Source organism: Mastigoproctus giganteus, chromosome 13 (genome assembly GCF_048544385.1).
Source record: "Mastigoproctus giganteus isolate SK-2022 chromosome 13, ASM4854438v1, whole genome shotgun sequence".
Lineage (NCBI taxonomy): Eukaryota > Metazoa > Arthropoda > Arachnida > Uropygi > Thelyphonidae > Mastigoproctus > Mastigoproctus giganteus.
In genome coordinates, this window is record NC_143587.1 from 65537280 (window position 1) to 65558877 (window position 21598).

Here is a 21598-nt window from a genome sequence, read left to right on the forward strand (position 1 = left end):
TAACATCGAAAACAGATTAACGGTTAATCTAATGTCTAATAGAATTAAATTTGTTCTAAGCATTCCTTTAAAAATCATTCCTCTATGTTTAAAGCCTTGCAGACAAAAGTTGCAGTTCAGTTTCAAAATTTGAAAACAATTGCTCAAGTTGTTCTCCATTTTCTCGTATTTACAAATCCTGCCACCAGGTGTCGGAGTACAAAGAATAATGGCTAATATGTCAAAATCCGTGCCCATTTTTGTCACGCAATTTGACGACACTGCAAGGGCGTGTGTTGTTTAAACATTTGTTTAATGTGTTCTCTCTCTCTCTCACTCACACACACATACACGTTTACTGGAGATTAGGAAACCCACTGACTTCCTTACTACAAAAAAATAAACTGCAGACAACGTACATAATACAGTACATTGTTAACGTTTTACACCAGAGGGCGATAGCAGTAGTTTTAAAAACACATTTAAATCCAACTAGCCAATCGAGAGTTAAAAATAGGTTGAACTTCGATATTACACCGATCTCGTTAATTTTATTTAAAATTGTAAAAGTGATCCCCGCACGACAACTCTTCAACAAATTCTGTACTCACTTAAATATTTAAGATGCCGTCTTGCTGTATCGATACTTAAAGACACGCCAATAGGCCGGCTGATTTTCAGTGTGGTTAGAATGATGCCGTAGCGGGGTTTACATAACTTAGCAGGAGTGGCATCTCCACCTCTCAGCCACGCTTTGTTACACACTCTTGCATCTTGCTAATTAACATTTAATTGCACACAACAATTAGGCTGTATTAGGTGACAGTTTTGCACGCGGGTATCAGGGGGATGTTGCTAAGCAACTGGAGCGTGAAAGAAAACAGATTGGAGAGGGTATTCGAGCGCACGCCGTGTCGGTTCCGCAGATTTTTTGGGAACAGGCTTGTGTCGGGAGTATCCAGCTAGATGTCGTTGTAAATACCTCTTTCAACTCCCCCAAAACCGACCCCCCTCTCTTGCTCACTCACTCTTTCTCTTTTTTAGACTCTGAATATAGTTACATGACTAGGTTTGCTATCTTATTACGAATTCTTCTAGTCCGTTGCCGTAGAAACGGAGGGTAGCTAGCGGGAACTCTCAGCTAAAGAATTTAGGATGGCGATAACATTATTATCGATATTTCGCTCACTTATGGCATGCATCTGGCGTTTGGGCGTGAAAGCTAAGTGACAACCTATTACAACAACGCAAAATAAAGGCAAAGTGTGTGATAAAATTCGACAACCATATACTCTAAACGAATTTCCATATTTCATAACTTTTAATTACTTTTATGGCTTTAATTAAATATCTGGAAATGTACAGGGGGTCACTTTTCATGGTCTGGAAAATTTAATATGTACTTGGAATGTGATAGTTTAAGCAAGTGCTTTTAAATTAAAGCATAAAACATATTATGCAAAAGAATTGTGATTTATTTTTATGAAATACTTTGGAGAATATTTCGTACTCTAAGAATTCTTTAAAGAATTAATAGAAAATAATTTCTATTTATTAAAATTTGCTGAAGGTAAACGCATTTAGCAAAATTTTTATAATATAAAATAAATATAACATTTACAGAGCATGATGGGAGTCTGTGACGTATTTACACGGGACTAATTGTGGCTGGTCGTCATGGTAATAGGTGGTAAGTTTAAGCAAGCAAAAGAATTATGATTTTTATTAAATACTTTGGAGATTATTTCGAATTAAAATTTGCTAAAATGTTTATCATAAAATAAATACGGTATAACATTTACAAAGCATGATGGGAGTTCGTGACGTATTTCCATGGGACTAATTGTAGCTAGTCGCCATGGTAACGGGTTATTCTAATTAGAAATATTGTGTTTGCAAGGGAATAACTGTGGGAATTTACTTAAAATTGCAAGCTTAGCTTTTGTGAAGCCAGAATCGTAACCAATCTGTTGAATCCTTTCCCACAATTCCTCCCCCCTATCTTTTATCTTCATACAACAGTCAACACTGCTCACTTGCTGCTCGACAACCTAGTTCTTCAGCTGACTTGGGGTCGTTATTCTGACGTTTGCGTTCCTCTCGGAAAGAGAGTTAGTTTCCGTTACTATGCAGATATGAACTCTCTGAGCACGCGAATCGCTGATGGACCCGCTGCCGTTGTAATAAAGTTGGCCATACGCGAAAACATGACAGCTCTTCGCGCTCCGTTCTCGGAGGAAGTTATTACGGCCCCTGCGTTCTTTTGCGGTGCCTCTGCTACTCATGAACTATGTCAACCTGACAACGTAACATCTGGCATTCGATAAGTCATCTACCTGACTCTTGCTTCAGTTAGTAGGGGTTAGAGTGGGGGATGGGGGAAATGATGTTTTGTATTTGGGAGGAATAAGGTATTCAAGAGGTAGGAAGACAAGGAAGTTCTTGTCGTGTTTGTCTCTGCAAAGACAACATCAAGATTAAGTTTCATCGCCCGGATATTTTTGAATGAGATAACCAGGCGGCGCTGCTGTCGTAATTAGGTGGGATAAAGATGGAGCGAAGATGATGTAGTGTAATTCTTACGCTACCTGAGTTTTAATGAATATTTATATAATGAACCTCTTTAAGAGGCAGGGACAAGGCTGACATTCTTGGAGAGAGAGAGAGAGAGAGAGAGAGAGGGTGCTTGCTAGAAATTATACATTTTAAGAGTTCACATCAAAAGAAATATTATGTAATTATCAACATAATTTATTTGTTTATTGTTTCTATTTATTTCTTAATATCACTAGAAGGCTGTTCATATATTTTGCGGTTTAGAATTACCTTCGAATTAATCGAATGAGGAAGAAATAATACTTTTTATTCTTACAATATCAATGCAAAGTTTCTAAAAACGTTCCTGCTGTCAGTATTGTGGTTATATTCCCTGATTTTCTGATATGGCAGAGAGCTCTTTTGTCTTTTCGCATACTGGTCACTTACTTTTCATCTTATACAATTTCTTTTACACCGATTCTCCTCACTATTTCCCTATTTTATTTCGTCTTTATACTCGCATCTTCTTTTTATATCACTCTGGTATAATCTAATACAATACGATACCCTTTCTCAAAGTTATTTCAACAACAAACACTGAAAATAGTTAACTGCCATAATATGCTCATATTTCATTATCAAAGGATGGGTTGTAGCAAATTTAGTTCCCACGTGAACAATAACGAATTACCCTTCTCAGAGCCACCTAGTGGACAGTTCTCTGGGGGAGAAAAGTTCTCTGCTAAGAGCGTATAATAAAGGTTTTTGGAAACGGTGGAAGAAGCAATTGTGATGTAACAGATTCTTTTCCACCCCATAATTTAGCGGATGGTCCCACAACTAAAACACCATCATGGAAGTACGTGCACTTAATCCAAGAGTATCTCACGCATACTTATTCATGGGTGTGGTCGAATTGTCGCGTGGTAAGGAGTGTGAGTTAAGAGATGACTTTAATCAGACACTAACCGGTGTTCTTACACCAAATGCGAGCTCGCCTTAACAAGCGCCCCCCTGAGACACATTAAGGAACAGCTACATTATGTAACCTGCCTGTCGTAAACTGAATAGCTGGCAATATTGCACCGCCAGTTAAACCTGCCAGGGACGCTAAGGTCACGTTTATCATCCGCGTCTCTAGAGGTGGCGATGAAAGTCTGATCGCTTCCGCTACAAGGTGTAGTCACCTGAATCACCACCACCACGTACGGGTGTGCGGCTAACAGGCACGTGCTGTGATATTTAACAAACAGATAATCGAGTAGCTTAAGATATTTATAGAGGAAGTCTGTCGGGAGAAATCTTCGTTCTATGTAAACGGATAACCACACCATAAATATCCAAGAAAGATACGGTGATGGACTAGTAACCTATCATAATTCTTCTCCATTGAGTGGGCCCATTTCATTAAGGTCACTATACAGTTCATTTTCCAATAGTTACTGTTGTTCCGGGATTGCGTACAAATGCGTATTCTTCAGTGCTGCCATCTTACGGTGTGTGTGAATAGTCCTAATTAATTTTGCAATAAATTGCATCATTAATTACAAAGGTTTGTGCATTTAAACTTGATACTCGAATAAATTCTTACTCTAAACTCCAGATCTGTTTCTTTCTGAGTAAGTGATAATACAATGTTCCGTTGTACGAAGCCGCGTGGCTACGTATGGGTTTAAATGCTACCCAATCTACTTACCAGTTGTCAAGCTCCTTGCCACATCTTTCCACCACGCTGCTTAATGTAACGCTAGATCTCTACATCAGAAAGACTCCCGCTAATGTTACTGTGACCTAATTTGCGGCACCACTCCTTCATACATCTGTCACCAGCTGTCCCTCTACATGTGAGTGACCTAGAAGCAGTCTTCTGTCGACACAAAAGTAATTTAATCGACCGAACAAAGCTTAATGGGATGCTGCGTTAGAAAAACCTACTCCTTCGTATGAGGCAATGACAACATCATTGTTAGTTTCTATACGAAGTTCACGTTTCCATTACTGGCAAAGATTAATGTTGAAAAATAATGCATGGATGTGTACAACAGGATTCCCTGAAGGAAATGGTTCTTATCGTGTTCGCAGTAACTCACAAAAGAAGTCAAAATCCCCGACAAAATGTCCATTATAGCTACAAGGTAAAGATAATAAATACAAGTAGCCTTAAAATATCCTCCATCTTGTCATGAAAACAGATAAAGATCTTAAAAGGAAGTTATTGACTAAAATTACACTCTTTAGTGTATCACGTTGCCACAGGTGGAGCTACTAGTCTCAATTGTAAAAATGAAACGGAACATTGACAGCTAGTCACGCAGTGCCGTTCAAGAGATTAGTCTGCCTTCCCCTATAGAAAAAAAACAAACAAACCCCAGGACTGAAGTTAGTCTAAATAAAATACATGAAAAATTAAAGAAACTAAAATTATAAAATTTAAATAAAAAGGTTTTTTAGGATTGAAAACAAGTAAATGCGCAACGATCCTTTTCAAAAACAAAAATATCATAACTAAACTATTAATTTTTATGATTTCTATAAAAATATTTGAAAAATGAAATTTTTTAATTAATTTATTTAAATTTACTTTAAATTTTTGAAGTCGATTTTATATTTAATTCAAATTTAGCAATACACATTTTTCAGTTTATTTTGCATTCTATTCAAGAAACATTTATTAGCAATGCCTAACTTTTAGTTTATTTTACATTCTATCCGTGAAATATTTAATTAAAAATATGTTGTTGGGGGATATTTTTCCTCCCGGAGTTTATGTTACGTATTGTGTAAAATATAATATTACAATAAAAAGGGAGTACAGAATAGAGCAGCCATTTCAGGTAATATTATTCTAAAAATATGGAGATGATACGGTCCAAAGGCAGTGGATTTAGACATCCCTGAGAATATTTTGGTGAAGGAGACCCTATTCAGGGAAATTAAATGCCATTATCACTCACATATTTCTCTCACAGTGACTGAATGAAAGGATTGTATCAAAAACTGTATCCATTAATACATTAAAATACTACATGAATACAATTTTCTAAATTATACATTTATCTATTTTATTAGGCACAATTATGTTACCGCATTACAAAGCGTAAATATGAAAATTTATTAAAACTGTGGAATCATTTGCTCACTATGACCAAATGTGATAAATGAGTTATTGAAGAAATATGACAAATTCCACATAAATTGCATTAGAATGGTGGATGTTTATGGGATTTATGTATGAAAGATATATTATTTACTTCCTTGTAATTAGTTATGAATAACGTATTCGTTAAACGTAATAATGTCTGTTTTCGGTGTTCTGAAGTACGAGTAGCTTGCGAATTGAATAAATTCGTAATTTTTGTGTACTAAATCTGACAAAAGAGATATTTGGACAGATTGAAGATAAAATAATAATAAAAATAAATAACTTATATCACCAACGAATGAAATATATTCAGACATTACGTGGTTTACATCTCACATTTAGCACAAATTAAAAATGGAAAGTATATATTAAAAATATAGAAGGGATTTTTTTTTATATAGAGAGAGAGAGATTAAAAAAATGTAATCAGGCACACTTTTTTTTTCTTCCAAAATGCGAATGCTGGAAAGGAAGTGTAAATGTTTAGCAATTAGAGTGGCTCTCCCTCCCCCTCGCCGCCCCTCTGATCATTTACGTCATGACAAACACTTCCTAAGTGGACAATAGAAACAAAAACAATCTGAAAGTTCTAGAGATATTTTATCCTCAGCTTATTTTCAGTAGTCACACCACTTTGTTCGTCCGTTCTTTCATATTAGCACCTCTTATCTTTCATCTTCTTTATCCCTCCCCTCATCATTTATAGAAATTTCTTTCTCCTGCCATTTATAGACTTAGAGCGAACTGCAGAAAGATCTCGCTAACTACCCAAATGTTCTCACTGTTGCCGACAATCCCATTCTCTACGAGGACAAACGAGGTTCTAATGCTTCTCTTGTGGAAAATAAAATAAAAAAATACAAAAATAGGCAACCATTTGATTGACCTTTAATTCTGCCGCTGCAGACCCGCGAGAAAATGTGTAATCTTAGTGATCGAATTACACTACTTCGACCACAAAAACCCGGGGCGAACGGTAGGTTTAGTATCGATTTTCGATTACAATGAGAGAAGGGGGAAAGAACGTTCAGACACACCAGGAAAGTTTCTAACCTGCGGAACTAATTCGACTCTATTTCTTTCTTTTTTTTTATACTTAGTCGCTTTGGCTTCCTACACCTGCACCCTATCGGCAAAAGCTTTCCATCTTGAACTCTCTTCCTTCCCACGTTGCTTGTGTTTGTTTTTATTTCTGGAATACTTGTAAACTTCCTTTGAAGAAAGCGAATTTTCCGAAGCTCTGCAAGAAATCAATGATTAGTGAACAATGTTCAGTGGAGAACCCTATTATTTTCTTTTTAAGAATGTATAATCAATGTTCCTTTGAGGAAGCGGAAATGACGTAGCTGTATTGTGATAATGTTCAATACATATGTTTCATAAAATGGTGTAATTAGAAGACTTTAAGGCATTTTGTATTTATTAAACTTTTATTAGTTGAAATAGGATATTTTTTAAATTTTATCTTTGTGCGTTTTATACTATAATTTAAGATTTAGATATTCGTAATTGAACTTTATTATTCACATGATTATTTCATAGTCGTGTTGAAATAAATAAAAAAAAAAAAAAGAAGAACATTTTCTAAATTTAATATATTTTGCACTGATAGAATTATTTGAATAATAAAATATGATGTTTGATTTTTTAATTGAAAAAATTCTTAATTTTTCACTTGTTTAATGGAAATTTATCGATATCTTTTATTGTTTTGTAAAGAAGTGCGAGCAGGTTATGAAACGTGCACGAAAAAAAGTTAGTGAGTGGGTTATAGTTAGTGGAGAACCCTATTATTTTCTTTTTAAGAATGTATAATCAATGTTTCTTTGAGGAAGCGGAAATGACGTAGCTGTAATGACGTGATAGTACGCCATAGCAAACATCTTGAAATGGTGGTTTCCGAAGAATATAATTCAGTTTTTTTTTTTTGCTTTCTTTCTCAATAAGAAAATATTAGTATGAATTTTTAATCATGTGATACAGTTCCAGTATATATTTTTTAAAATAGTATTTATTATTATAACTGCATTTATTATAGCCATGTAGCGCAAGAAGGTCAGTAATTTTGCCTAACTAGAGAAAAATTATTAAAAAAATAAAATAAAATGAAATAATAATAATAACCACCAACACGACCCGAAGTTAGCTGTGGCGAGACTGACAACAGCGCAGAAAGAAGTAGGAAGGGCCTGATAGACCTGACCGAGCAACAGAAGACAGCGATAGCTAACCTGAAGGGTTTCTTCCAGAAAAACACAGCAGCACTCTACCAGGCCATAAGGAAGCTGCATACCTCACTCAACCTAAGCGAGGAGTCCCCTCCCCGCCCAAATGGAACAAACAAAGCTAGAAAGATGGAAAAGAAGATACTCCATGGCAGACACTACGATGATCCCCATCATGATAGTATACAGTAGATAAAATGGACTCCAATGCATGGTTCACGAGCTGGATGCTCTTCTCCGAGACCGAAGGATTCATGCTTGCCATCCAAGACCAGGTAATCAACACCAGAAACTATATAAATACATCGCTAAGGAGTCCGGAGTGTGAAATGATAAATGTCGATAATGTCACCTGCGGAAACGATCCAACACATAACTGCGGGATGCAAGGTGATCACCCAGACGGAGTACACTCGTAGACACGACGAGGTAGCCATATATCAGAAGCTAGTGAGGAAATACCAGTTGATCAAAGAAAGTGCACCGTATTACAAGAACCCCAGGCAGTACTAGAAACCCCAACCCATAAGTTGTACTGGGACCGGGCCATAATAACAGACAAGACAATCTTGCACAACCGGACATAACCCTTGTGGACAAGAAGGAAAAGGCTACCTATCTGATTGACATAGCGCTACCCAACACTGGCAACCTGCAGAAAACCCATGGGGAAAAATCAGGAAGTACACGAACCTAGGACAGGAGATGTGACATATGCAACAAGTAACGATCATCGTGTCAACCACCGGTATGATGCCAAAGACCCAACTTAACAGCCTAACAGCAATAAGTCTCCCAGAGAACACCTACAAGGAACTCCAGAAATTTGCAATCCTGAAAACCTGTAGGATAGTCAGAGAGTTCCTTTACCAACAGTAACACCAGACATAACAACCACCCTATGCACTTGGAACTACTACCCGTCACGGAGTGCAAACCCCATCAAGGAGAAATAATATAACTACAGTAATAATAAACAAAATAAAAAAATTAAAACTTGATTTATTAGGATAAATGTATTACAAATACAGTTCGGATTATTTAAATAACTTTAGTTTCACTGAAGCAAATATATTTTCACTGTCTTACAAACTCTCTTATAACGTCTTTGGAAACTTGACAAGGCAGTTTAATGAATAATTACTGTTCTTAGAGAAAATAGTACAGTATTATTATTATTACTTAAAGTTAACAGATAAGATATCGCGTTCGAAATAGTCTATATATAACAGCAGTTGGTGTATACAGTATGGATTCTCTTCTTTTTTTTTGCACAGTCCATTCTAGTCACATAAGGAAGTTTGGAAGTTTCATCCATTAGGCTTTGTTCCAGAACTATTGACCGGGGTAGATCTGTGTTGTCTTAATTCACCACTAATTTGACGGTTGGCTTGTTTCCTGGCATCTCGAAGAAAGGCTGGGAGTTTGTTCATACGACTGATTCTTCTGTGCTGTACGGAATGACCAATGAAGGACTGAGAGGGATAGGTATGTGGATGTGTGTGTGTGAGAGAGATAGAAAGAGGTTGGTAATATTTTTTCAGCTTAACTAACTGTATATAGAGAGTTTATTGTTTATCTCACTAACAGATTTAACATTACTGTTGACGAACCCACATCCCAATATGAACAACTAGAAAATCCCCCAAACCAACCAACTAAAGATTTCACAAAATCACATTTTCTCTCTATCTGTCTTGCTATCTTTCATCTCTGTGTACTTGCTCACAGGATGTTAATGATTTCGCTGCAATTGCAAAGTTTAGAGAGATTACGTGCTGAGCTGATGCAGATAAGCGTGCAAGGGAGGAGGGACAGGAGGCGGAGGGAGATTGCGTCGATTAAAGAGTGCCCCCCTCGCTCTCTTTATTCCCGGTCTCCCCTTTCCTTTCCATCTGCTAATGAACCTACGACCTATCAGTGGTGACGGACAGTCGATACGGAGGTTGTGCGACACAAATGACCCTGCTTCCAAACCGCGATTCGATGAGGTAATTACTGGTCAGTATAATTAGCAGGCTGAGCGCGCAGGAAAAATAGCGAACTTTCGCGTGTGGATTCAGTTCCCCTCCCTTCCCTTCCCCCTCTCTCGCTCTCCTATTGTCACTCTTTCACTCCATTTGAAGCTGGAGCTTACGTGCGTGTTAAGGCGTTCATTTGGCGACGCTGATGTCGAACCGATGTTCAATGACCGCCATTACGTATAATGAAGCGAACTCAAAGAAAGAACGAGGGAAACTTACGAAAACTTCGGGTTTTAATTCCTCACAGCGCGAAATCTCCTTTTTATTCGAATTGTTACCTTCTCTATCTATTATCTGCTCGCTTCGCGATCAGTAGATGGAATTCGCCGTGTTTTAAATGCGAGCCGAATCTGACATCTTCCAAAAGAAACATCCGTCCTGGAGCTACAATCCAAAAAGAAATGCAAATTCAAGCCATAAGTTACCTTTATTTTTGTTTATTGTCCTAGTCTCCGGGCTAGTGGAAGCCAGATGAGTTGAAAGAAGTAATTTTAATTCGAGAGGAGATTATTCATAATCTTAATTAGAAATTCAAAATAGTTTCACGACGATGTAAGCATTTTAATAGCGACGCAAATTATTTCGCTAGAACAAGAGGCACGTAGCCTCCTTACCTTCAAAGCCTCTTCTACAGTATTTCAAATACAAATGATCACATGCATGTCTTCTGCTCTTTATTTCTGTCCCAGTAGAAAGAAGAGATAAATCTTTAACATGGTTGTGCGCTATTTTTGTCATTGTAGCGTAATAATTTAGGATAAATATTAAAGTGTTTTTGTTTTGTTTTTTTTGTGGGGAGACAGTCTTTTAAATTTTTAATTCCGGTTATGCGCGTAATCACAAAGGAACTCAAGCCAGCCTTTTAAATTTTTAATTCCGGTTATGCGCGTAATCACAAAGAAACCGAAGCCTGGAAGGAAAAGCTTATTCAACAACACGGTGCGTGTGTGTGAGAGAGATAGAAAGAAATGGAATGGAACACGATATAATCTATAAATGGAGAAACGCTTAAAAAAAAAGTGGAGATAAAATGAGAGAGAGAGAATGTGAGGGAAAAGAAGAAAAGAGAAGAAAGAGAACAAGGAGAAAAAGAAACAGAGAAGGAAAAGGACAGAAAAAAATATTTCTGCTTATACTCCGGGACGACCATACTTCCAGAGGAGTTCACAAGATAGAGCACCGTATTTAGCAGTCACTGTCTTAAACCTTGGTCACTCAAACCACGTGTACTTATGTACCCTCACGAAGAGAGAGAGGAAGATAGAGATTGCAGAAGAGAAAGAGAGAGAGAAGAGAAGAAGGAAACAGAGGAACAGAGGAAAAGGAAAGATTGAAAGAGGAGGAAGAGAAAGAGGGGAGAAAAGAAAGAGAAAGAGGGGAGAAAAGAGAGTAAGAGAAAGAAAGTGAGTATGAAAGAACGAGGAGAGAAAGAAAACAGAGAAACAGACAGGAAGAGAGGAAAAAAGAGAAAAAAGAGAACAGAGAGGAAGACAGAAAGACGACAGAAAGAGAAAAGGAAAGAATAAAGGGTGAGAAAGTATAGAAATAAACAGAGGGAAGACAGAAGTAGAACAGATGGAGAGAAAGAGGTAAAGATTGCTGTAGAGAAAGAGAGAAGAGAAGAAAAAGGAAACGGAGGAAAAGAGAAAGAGAGAGATGAAAACGAAAGATTGAAAGAGGAGGAAGCGAAAGAGAGTAAGAGAGAGAAAGTGAGTGTGAAAGAACGAGGAGAGAAAGAAAACAAGAGAAACAGACAGAGAGAGAGAGAAAGAGACAGAAGGAAAAGAAAGAGGAGAGAAAGACAAAAGGAAATAAGAAAGCAGAAAGGGTAAGAAAGTAGAGAAAGACAAAAGGAAATAAGAAAGCAGAAAGGGTAAGAAAGTAGAGAAAGAAACAGAGAAGAGAAATAGAACAGATGAAGAGAAAGAGAGAGCGAGCTGGAGATAGAAAGAGAAGGGATGGATAGATATAAAGTAGAAGACGTGAAAATGAACTGAGGAGCAGAAAGGAAGAGACAGAGAAATAGAATAGAAGAGATAGACAAAAATAGGAGGAAGAAAAGGAAACAGAGGAAAGAGAGAGAGAGAGAGAGAGAGAGAGAGAGAGAGAGAGAGAGAGAGAGAGAGAGATGAAAAGGAAAGATTGGAAGAGAATGACAGTAAGAGAGAGAAAGTGAGGGGGAAAAGAACGAAGAGATAAAGAAAACAGAGAAACAGATAGGGAGAGAGAAAGAGACAGAAGGAAAAGAAAGAGGAGAGGAAAAGGAAAGAATAAAGCAGAAAGGGTGAGAGAATAGAGAAAGAAACAGAGGGAAGAGGAATAGAGAGATGGAGATAGGAAGAGAAGAGGTGGATAGATATAAAGTTGAAGACATGGAAATGAACTGAGGAGCAGAGAGAGAGAGAGAGAAGAAAAGAGATAAACAAAAATAGAAGGAAGAGAGAGATAAAGAAAAGAGACGTCACTAGGAGGATATACAGGGAGGAGAAAAAATAAACTAGGAGAGAGCAGTGAAAGAATAAAGGAGAGAGGGATATATACACACACACAGAACCAATCCGGGAGGAGAGGGAATACAATGAAGAGAGCGGGGACAGAAGAAACGGGAAAAGAGAAAAGGAGAGCTGAAATGAGAGTGACAAACATAGAAAAGAAAGGTGTTTCTACCCTTCGAATATCAGTCGTTCTTTACTGGAGCCTCGTTAGAGAGGCAAACACGAGAGAAGTGAAGGTGGAAAGGGATCGCGAAGTCAGGAATGATGGACAGCTCATTACATGGCACATAGCGGGGAGGCAGCCCGGAGGTTGTGCCGAACATCGAGAAAAACGTGTGGCAGCGGAGTGTTTCCATAATCCGTTACGGAACTGCGAAGGTGTTGCCACTGGAAGCCATCATGTTTTATTCACACGTTCTTTAATCGAAGGAAGTGACGTCATACGCTAGGGTGAGTTAAAGTTTCGTGGCTAACAGTCCACTTCATCACAGTTCTCTTTGTATTCGGCATGGTGAGCGCCTTCGCTCCCACTCATCCCTTTTTCTTCTGCCTCCCAAGACTTTCAAACCACTGGACGGAAACGAAGCGGAACGGCGAAGGTGGTACGCTACTATTACTGATGTCGTGCTCGGCCTAGGCTGACAGGCGCAGCAGGAAAAACAATGGCGCTCGTGAATCAGAATGACACCGAGAAACCTCCAAGTTAGCCCGAGTTAGGCCACGCAGAAAATTTTCCAAGTCTGTTGAAGTGGCTTAGCGGACTCGGCTCCGATAAAAGGCCATCCGCCGCTTGACGGATAGTTTCGCAGTCTCATCACTGGCCTGATGAGAGAGCACGTAATGTCCCTCGTGCACGTTTGTGAAAAAGGGACATTTCTGACACTGTAACGGGGAGGGATGAGCGAATATGACAAATAGAGAACTACTGGAGCGTGACAGCTGAGAAACTTCCTTACTTCGGATCAAAGGTGACGTTTTCGCTTTTCTGCACTCGCTCCTCCGGAACAGAACAGTGTACCTCACTCATCGTAACCTCTGCTATACCCGATCCATCAATGCTGGTGTGCCGCAAGGTGGCGTTTTATCGGGGTTACTTTTTACCGCCCTCCTTATTCCGTTTGTATGTAACAGAGATGATGTCATTACCTACGCCGACGATATAAAGTTCCTAACGCAAATACCACCATCAGCTGACAGGGGAGTGATCACATCGGAAATCTGTAATAAAATCACAGCTTTCTCTAGCCATCTCAACCATTTCGGTCTCAAACTGAACCCCCAAAAATCCGTTATTATGGTTTTTTCTCTGAAGAAGTGCCCCACATCCATACAACCCTCACTGCAGGGCGCAGTTATTCCAAGTGTTACTAAACACAAAGATCTCGGTGTAACCTTCGACCCAAACCTTAGGTTCAACTGTCACATCGAATGTGTTCTACGCAAGATCAACCGAATGCGCTGGATTGCCCGTCAACATCTTCTTCATAACACAGACGCTAGAACCACAATCAGATATCTGGAAACCATTGTGTATCCTACCTTTCTGTATGCCTCTGAAATATGGGCATCTGCAGTACCTTCTCTCATGAAGCCCATCTTCGCCAGTGAATACTGGATATTGAAGTGGGCAACCCACAAGCATCGACTCCCCCCTCAGCAGAGGACCACCAGCATGGCCGACCAACTCCAAATCCCGCGGCTGCCTCAAATAATCAGCATGAGGAGAACTGCGACCACAGTCAAAATGCTGGTTGGAAAAATCAATTCCCCTGACTTCTGGGATATATGCCAGTGGCATGTTCCACTTCCGTCCTTACGAGCCACCCCTCTTCTTCAGCTACAACGGAACAGGCTGAAGATCAGTGACAGATTCCTACCTGGACAAGTACTTCCGATAGTACAAGCCCTGCTAATGATCGGAGTTGACCTGCAGAAATTCGCTTCCGATCGCAATTACAGGCGCTCGTTGGCCGAACTTGTTCCCCTTTTGTTTGGCCCCTGATGTCGACTCATACTGATATCTCCACCTGCTATCTCCTATGAGGCGCATAACGGCACGTCGCAGGCAAATCGACGAACTGTCTTCACAAGAAAATGCAATACCGAACAATAATTTGGCACTGTGAAATATTCTGACTTGTGTGAATATGCTTAAATATGTGCTTTGTACATATGAACGTGTACATACCTTGGTGTACTGTCTGCTTCACATCTATGTACATACTCATATCTATTGAATGGTTAATGCTACGTTTTTAATTGTTATGTAATCTTTTATACTGCACAAATTTTTATACTGTACATATTTTTATATTACCCTATATCATTGTCAAGCCCCTGGCCTCCTGGCTGTGGCGGGCACATTATTGTATCTTTACTGTACAATAAAGATTTTCTTCTTCTACATCCCCTCAACTGTGTTCCTCCCCTGTACAAAACACTTCTCCGCATTGCCCCACTCACGTTAATCACAATCCAGGGGCCGTGCAGAGAAGTGTCATTCGCAGGAGAAGTGTACATATTTATTTGTTACCGGCAGATGGTTCTCCACTGGTTGACAGTTGCACCAGCTGTTCGCACTTCCATTGCGGATCCGTGTATCTGTTTACCAGGGTTGATTACACTCGCAAAGACTGTCGGGAACATCCTAAAAAGAAACGCTAACGCAGCTTTAATGAGCACAAAACACAAGCAGCGCGTTATGATAACAGAATTAAGCGCCGGAGAGGACGAAGAGGGGAAAATGAGTTCAACCTAAGACTCGAGTAATTGAAAGCGAGCCAGAGCGAGACGGGGGTTCTCTTATTTACCAGTTAAATGTGACGTCGGTTGCCAGCTTTACCTTAATTGAAAATGATGCATACTCTTTGGCGGCACTTGATATGCACGCGTTGACCTGAGGTGTCACAAGTCTGCCGACACCGCTCACCGTTATGTGTACTCATTGACTGCCGCCTGATGCTCACTGACAGCGGAGACAATGCCCGTAACACCACACTGTCATCCGACACGGTGAACTCTGATCTCGGAAATGGCAAACCTCGCAGCAAAGAGGATGTAACAAAGGAAGGATTTATTGGCATCGCCGAAAAGGCGACGAATGAGTTGAAACCACGCCCCCCACTTTCTGTCAACTTTACGTTTGCGTAGCACCGAACAACCAAAGACGAAAGCCGACTCACGTTTCGTCGATGTGTGCCGTTTAGGACTGCAGCGGCACACTGGAAGTGTCATTCTCCTAATGAACTCGGGACTCTAAGTAGCTATTGCGGTGACCCGATCTGTTTGAGCGCGCCACTTCCGAAGGCTCCGTTGCGAGCGCGTGTGCACCGTTGTTAACCCTCTCGCCAGTCCTTAATGTGAGAAAGAAAATATCGCTTTAATTATTTTTCCATTAAAGTACTCGGCTTTGGGAGAGCTAATGCGTTTGGAAGATGTTAAATAGTGTATTAGAAAATCTAAGCAGTGGTTTTTTGTTAAAACGGTACTCTACAGCGAAAGTATAAACAAAAGTTTGATAAAAAAAAATAGTGGCATCACTAAAATAATAGTGCCAATGGATTAAAATGAAAAGGGATTAGTGTATATCCATTTTAAATACGAAATAAATTAATTAGCCTGAGCTAAGGTGTTTAAACCCCTCATATTCCTTAACTCGCTGTTTCAATTCTTCTCCACAAATTCCATAATCTAACTTCTTACCACAAACTGTATTAGCTGTGCCATCCCACATTTCCTAACAACCAGTAGAAGCTGGTTGCTAGGAAACGACGCATAGAAACATGAATAGAGAAGCCATAGCTTTTTAAGTATATGATGTGGACTGTTGAAGCAAATAATCTGCAGATCTATATGCTAACTTAGGTTTATCTTTTATGGGCACAGTAAGCCCTCTGAAAGTAGAACCATCGTGTAGGATGGTGCTACCTTTAGAGCTTCCACGTTCTCAGCTTTAATTCCATTGATGGAATCCGTGTTCGCAGATTCAGAAATTTTGAAGGGATTTGGGCGATCCAGATAATCAGCCTGACATCTCGATTTGGGAACATTTGAACGAAAAAGTTTACATAGCGAAGGTGGTGCAGTAGCACACGCGTTTGAGTTGATCGCAGTTCCAGCCCACGTGATCATTAATAAGTAGTACTTGTAGTATTTTTTTATCTTGTAGACTTCTCTGGCCTAACCGGCAGTCCTGGAGCATAAATAGAAAATTTATTTAATTTAAATGCGCATTCATTTTCGGTTCAAAGCAAAAATCCTGGGTGGAATAATTGAAGAATTAGCCTTTTACAAAGCTTTACCAAACTCATTGATTTGATATACGAGTAATTCATCCCAGAATATATGATACGTATCCAATTAAAAGCCAATAGATAAAACCAAGGATATAAAAGGGAAAAGTAGTTAAGGGGCATATCTTCTTTCATTATTTTTAATTCGTGTCAATCATTGCTCTTAATTAATGTCTGACATCATAATTAACGCTTTAGAATAGGTTAGACTTGCCAGTAATGGTTGTACACCCAGATGACTCTTCGAATTCATTATGCTTATTAATATTGCATTGCCTCATGGCTTTAGTTTCCTTTAAACAACCACATAACTGCTATTGATAATAAGAAACAAATAACAGGCCTAAATAGTGGAGAATTTTGCACACAACAGAATTCCCTTGATGGGTGGCATACTGGAAAAGGTTCAAATCCCGTCGATGACGTGAGGAATTTTTATGGGCCTTTTTCTGATTTTTTCTCCCGAAATAGACAGCCTGTAATCCAGCCTGGTAACTTAAAACGAAATCCATAATCTTCTGATGTTGAATCTATCCTATAGTAACTAATGGATCTAATATATGGTTAGGTGTCCTATGAAAAACAATCAAGAAATTCCTAGTCTTAAAATACTGGATCCTAAGATGGCTTAATTAAGTGTGTATTTCCATTCCACCCTCCAGAAATATTTTACTAAGAAACTTCGAGTTCATTAGAAAAATTTTAAACTATTACAACGTCCCACAATGTCCCATTTGATACATGAAATGTGTAGCCGATTGGCAACACAAACAAAACTGATCAGATTAAATTTCACTCACCTTGGTTTCATCAATATCTGTTCAAAAAGGTAATTCTAAAGCGAATATAAAATCTACATCTAAAATAGTCTTTAAAATAAATACTAATATTCAAACTCTGCAAATAATTCTAAAAGCTGCAATATCACTTTATTTTTCTTCACTTATGTTTGCATACCATTTAAGTAGCTAAAATCTTCTACTATTCATAAGATGTTTTGTAGTAGTCAATTTTCGTAAAAAATAGACACAAAACTTAAAATGAACGTGGACAAAAGTTAGGCAAGTTGTTAAAACGTTTGACTTTTAAATTTGCAACGCTAAAGGTCAAAGTTCGACGTAAGGTAATCCGATGTAATTAAGAAGTTTATCCACGAATAATGATAGAGCTTGCTAAGACGCTTACGCCATTGTTTGCTATGAAAGAGCGCTATGGAACAGCCAGAGACGATCCTTTCCCCTCTTCCCCCTTCTTAGAAGAGGGAACTCGAGAAATGACGGGGAGGAATGACGTAAAACGATCGAGGACAGGGTCACAGTGTCGGAGATGTCAGACGGGCGAAGAGGAGTGGCAGGAAATCCTTGGAGCGGTGGTTGTGAGAGACAGCGTTCCACGGATGACAACATTTGGTAGACAGCTGGCGCTTATCCCCCCTACCTCAACCCCCCAAACCTCCATATCTCTCTAGCTTGTATTTTTATTATTATTTTTTTTTTTTCCTGTGGCCCACTTGACGTCCGTTCGCGGACCTATCGGATTTCTGGTCCCACGGTAAACAGACGGGGTATGAGATTACACTTATCCCTCGTAAAACTGGGGTGGTGAAGGGCTTTTACACTACTAGAAATCGATATATATATTCGTTTTGTAGGTCTGAGGGAGAACTTTTAGTTATCGGTCCATAACTAATAATCTCCCTTTTTTACAAGTGCTGCCACCTAGCGTCGTATGTGAATTCCTAAGAGAGAAAAATCGACAAAGAAAAGACCTGGAGAGTTAGAAAAAAAAAAAAAAAATTCTACCAACTGGGGTTTGTTAAAAAGAATCGTCTTCGTGCCAACGACTCGATAACGAGCTTCAAAAGACAGAAATAAAATTTCGACTTCTCATTCATAAAGGTTTAAATAGCCACTTATTTTGAAAGCATTTGTAAAAGTACGCCTGCAGATAAACGCGATAAAATCATCCCCCCACCAAGTGGATAACCCATTCAAGTTACTGAGGACAACATCTGCTACCGCGACATATGAGTGGCGAGAGCAACGCGCACATGCAAACCTCTTGACGAGGAACAACTACTCACACATCGTGCGATGTCAGACACCGCATCGTACTAGGCCTTGTATTGTTATCAGTTCTCTGTGTCAGCTTCCACAGCGATCAATTTTCTCTGTGAATTAAGTGGGCTCTATGTGCGTAAAAAGTAACTCCTTTTTTGCGAAATAAGTACGGAAGCTCATTTGGGACATTTGTGTCGAGTAGCGCGCTTAACTTTTAGCCAGAAAGATTTTTTAAATATAAACTGGAGATAATTTATTACAATGTGTACTCGAGATAGAGTATGAAACTTTTTGCTGGCCTTGAATGTTTATTCCAACGGAGGTTTTAAAATATTTTGATTATTAACAGCTATTATTCAAACTGGGGTTTTGATTAGGTACTGATGGACAGGAGACAGAAGGTAGTTTTAAACGTATATTCTTCAGAGTGGTCCAGCGTCTCTTGTAGTGACCCTCAAGGATCGCTGTTAGGACCCCTCCCCCATCTTGTTTCTTTCTTAAACGGTATAAATGAATGCTAAATAAATATTATGAATGAATTAATATATAAATGAAAGACATCAAAATTTGTGGACGATTTGAAGATTGGGATGGTGGAGAATGATCACAGCCAGGTCATACTACTCTAAGGAGATCTGTATTGGCTAAAAAGGGGATTTAAAATTTGGAATTACGGATTAATTTCTGCTAAAGGCGATGGATGAAGGAGACTTGAGGATGTGGGAGAATTCTCCGTGCATTTCAAATAAGGACCAAGATGGCACACAGTATCTTTGCAATGATATATATGAAATCTTTGCACTTAAGTAGGAGATTATAGTTCCGTTATATTAATTAGTTGCGAGACCACACTTCTTGGATTACTATGTTCAGGTATGGAAGCTACATCTTAAAAGTAACAGGAACGAGAGAGAGAGAGAGAGACGACTAGACTGAAAAAGGAGTGTAAAAGGATGTTTCGGGGAAGGTTTGCAGAGATTATAAAGTAGACATCCGAGGTTCATTGAAGTGTATGAAGCCCCAAAGGAAGGAATCGAATGGAACTCGCTAGTAGGGAGACCAAAAGTAGGAGACAAAAACTAAGGGGATAAGAAATTGCGCACTTCAGGAATAAATTTATTATCTACGGTCGCTGAGAAAAGGTCAAAAGTTTTTTTTTTTTTTTTTTTCCAAATTCAGCAGAATCCCAGCTCCTTGCATAATTTTGCGATTTTAAATCCAGGCGAATTTAGAAAATTCTTCTCTGTTTGTGAGTAAATTATTTACGTTCTCTATCCACTCACATTTTTTTTCTATTACTCAATCACTCCACTCCATCCTCTCCCTTTTTTTCTTTCTGTCCCTTCCTTTTCCATTAAACTATTCATCCATCTATTTCTCTCTTTCTCTCCCCCATTCTCATGTATATGTACGTATATACCCAATTCTTTCTATCTGTCCCTTTCCACCTCTCCTTCCCTATGCCTCTTTTAAGATGTAATTTTAGCTCTCTCTCTCTCTCTCTCTCTCTCTGTCACTCAGCGACAACACAATGTCCATGTGGCAATTCAATCTATCGTAATGACTACTGCTTACTACTCACCCACTATCTGCAAGTGGAAGGCTCCCCCTCTCTCCCGGTTCTAATTTTAACATGGGCGGATGGTAGGTCTAGCGTTTGGGAACGATGAACAAACACTCCTCATTCTCCTTGTCAGCCTTAGCGTCTGACGTTAAGCCTTTGTCGGACAAAGAAGACACCGAAGGAGCGAGGCGAGTGAATGAAGAGGAGAAGGGGGGGGGATGCGGGAGAGAGAGAGAGAGAGAGAGAGAGAGAGACTGAGATTCTGACCACGTTTCCACAACAATCCCTCCCCACAGGATCACGTGACTGAAATCTCTTCATTAGAAGTAAAGCTGACAGTCTCCAACTAGCAGTGTTGAAGCGATCGATGGTTTGGCACAGTCGTCATCTTCGTGCCCAACACTCTCACAATCCGCAGCTGGTAGCCAATAAGATTCCGAAGGAAAAGCTCGTGCAGTCTGTCTCCTGGATACGGAGATGTAATCTGGATGCACACACACTACTCTACCCCTCTTCTGCTGTGCCTTCCCCAAGAAGAGTAGCAAATAAAGTAGCTGACTTGGCACACACAAATCGAGAAACATTTGGATTCAGAAGACAAAAGAATTATTAACTACGTACATTTATTAATTAGCGTGCCGAGCAGCAGCATCGTCCGCACGATGACCTTACACGGCAGTAACTGCAAGCGATCACAAATTGCGAGAACTGTCGTACTGAATCCGCGACTGTTTAACACTCTAAACATAATTGATTGTGATTAGTTAATGCATTGCCATAAACACACCATTAATGAACATACACTGAATGGCAACTTTATTAGGCGCTTTTTACCAAATCGAACATCACATATTGAACTGGAATTTGAATTAACTCATAATAAATAATGAACTTAACGAAGAGGTCACTACTGACACCACCTGATGTTATTATAAGGAAAAATTACGTACAATACAGAAATAGCAAAAATGCCTCGGTATTTATTTCTGTCAAGGGGGGAGAGAGAGAGAGAGAGGTCATGAATATCAGCAAGCTCCGTTATCTCGTGTTTCCTAAGCGATCGTTTCATCAGGCCTACCCGGAAGATCGAGAACATGACATATGTATTGATGGTTGGCTTCGGAAGACAGATTGTCCTTTGGCTTAGCTTTATACAGTTATCCGTAATCATTAATTCATTTGGATTTCTTCTTTGTAGTAGCCGGGGTTGTCTTCCAAGTGCTTCGATGCACGAAAAGAAAGAAAACCGTTCACGATCTAAGATATGCCCATCATATAC

The 21598-nt window shown here is 39.2% G+C and overlaps 1 protein-coding gene across 7 annotated transcripts in view; it reads right to left on the minus strand.

Moving 5' to 3' along the window:
- LOC150076131 (irregular chiasm C-roughest protein-like) overlaps positions 1-21598 on the minus strand; it is a 565240-nt gene that overhangs the window by 331495 nt on the left and 212147 nt on the right. Inside the window, exon 1 of one of the 7 annotated variants that reach the window (XM_090388092.1) lies at positions 17653-17683. The exons of the other annotated variants lie outside the window; for them this stretch is intronic. The gene's annotated coding sequence lies outside the window, so the exon portion shown is untranslated. Of the gene's footprint in view, positions 1-17652; positions 17684-21598 lie in introns of those variants that run through there. 7 annotated transcript variants of the gene reach the window in all.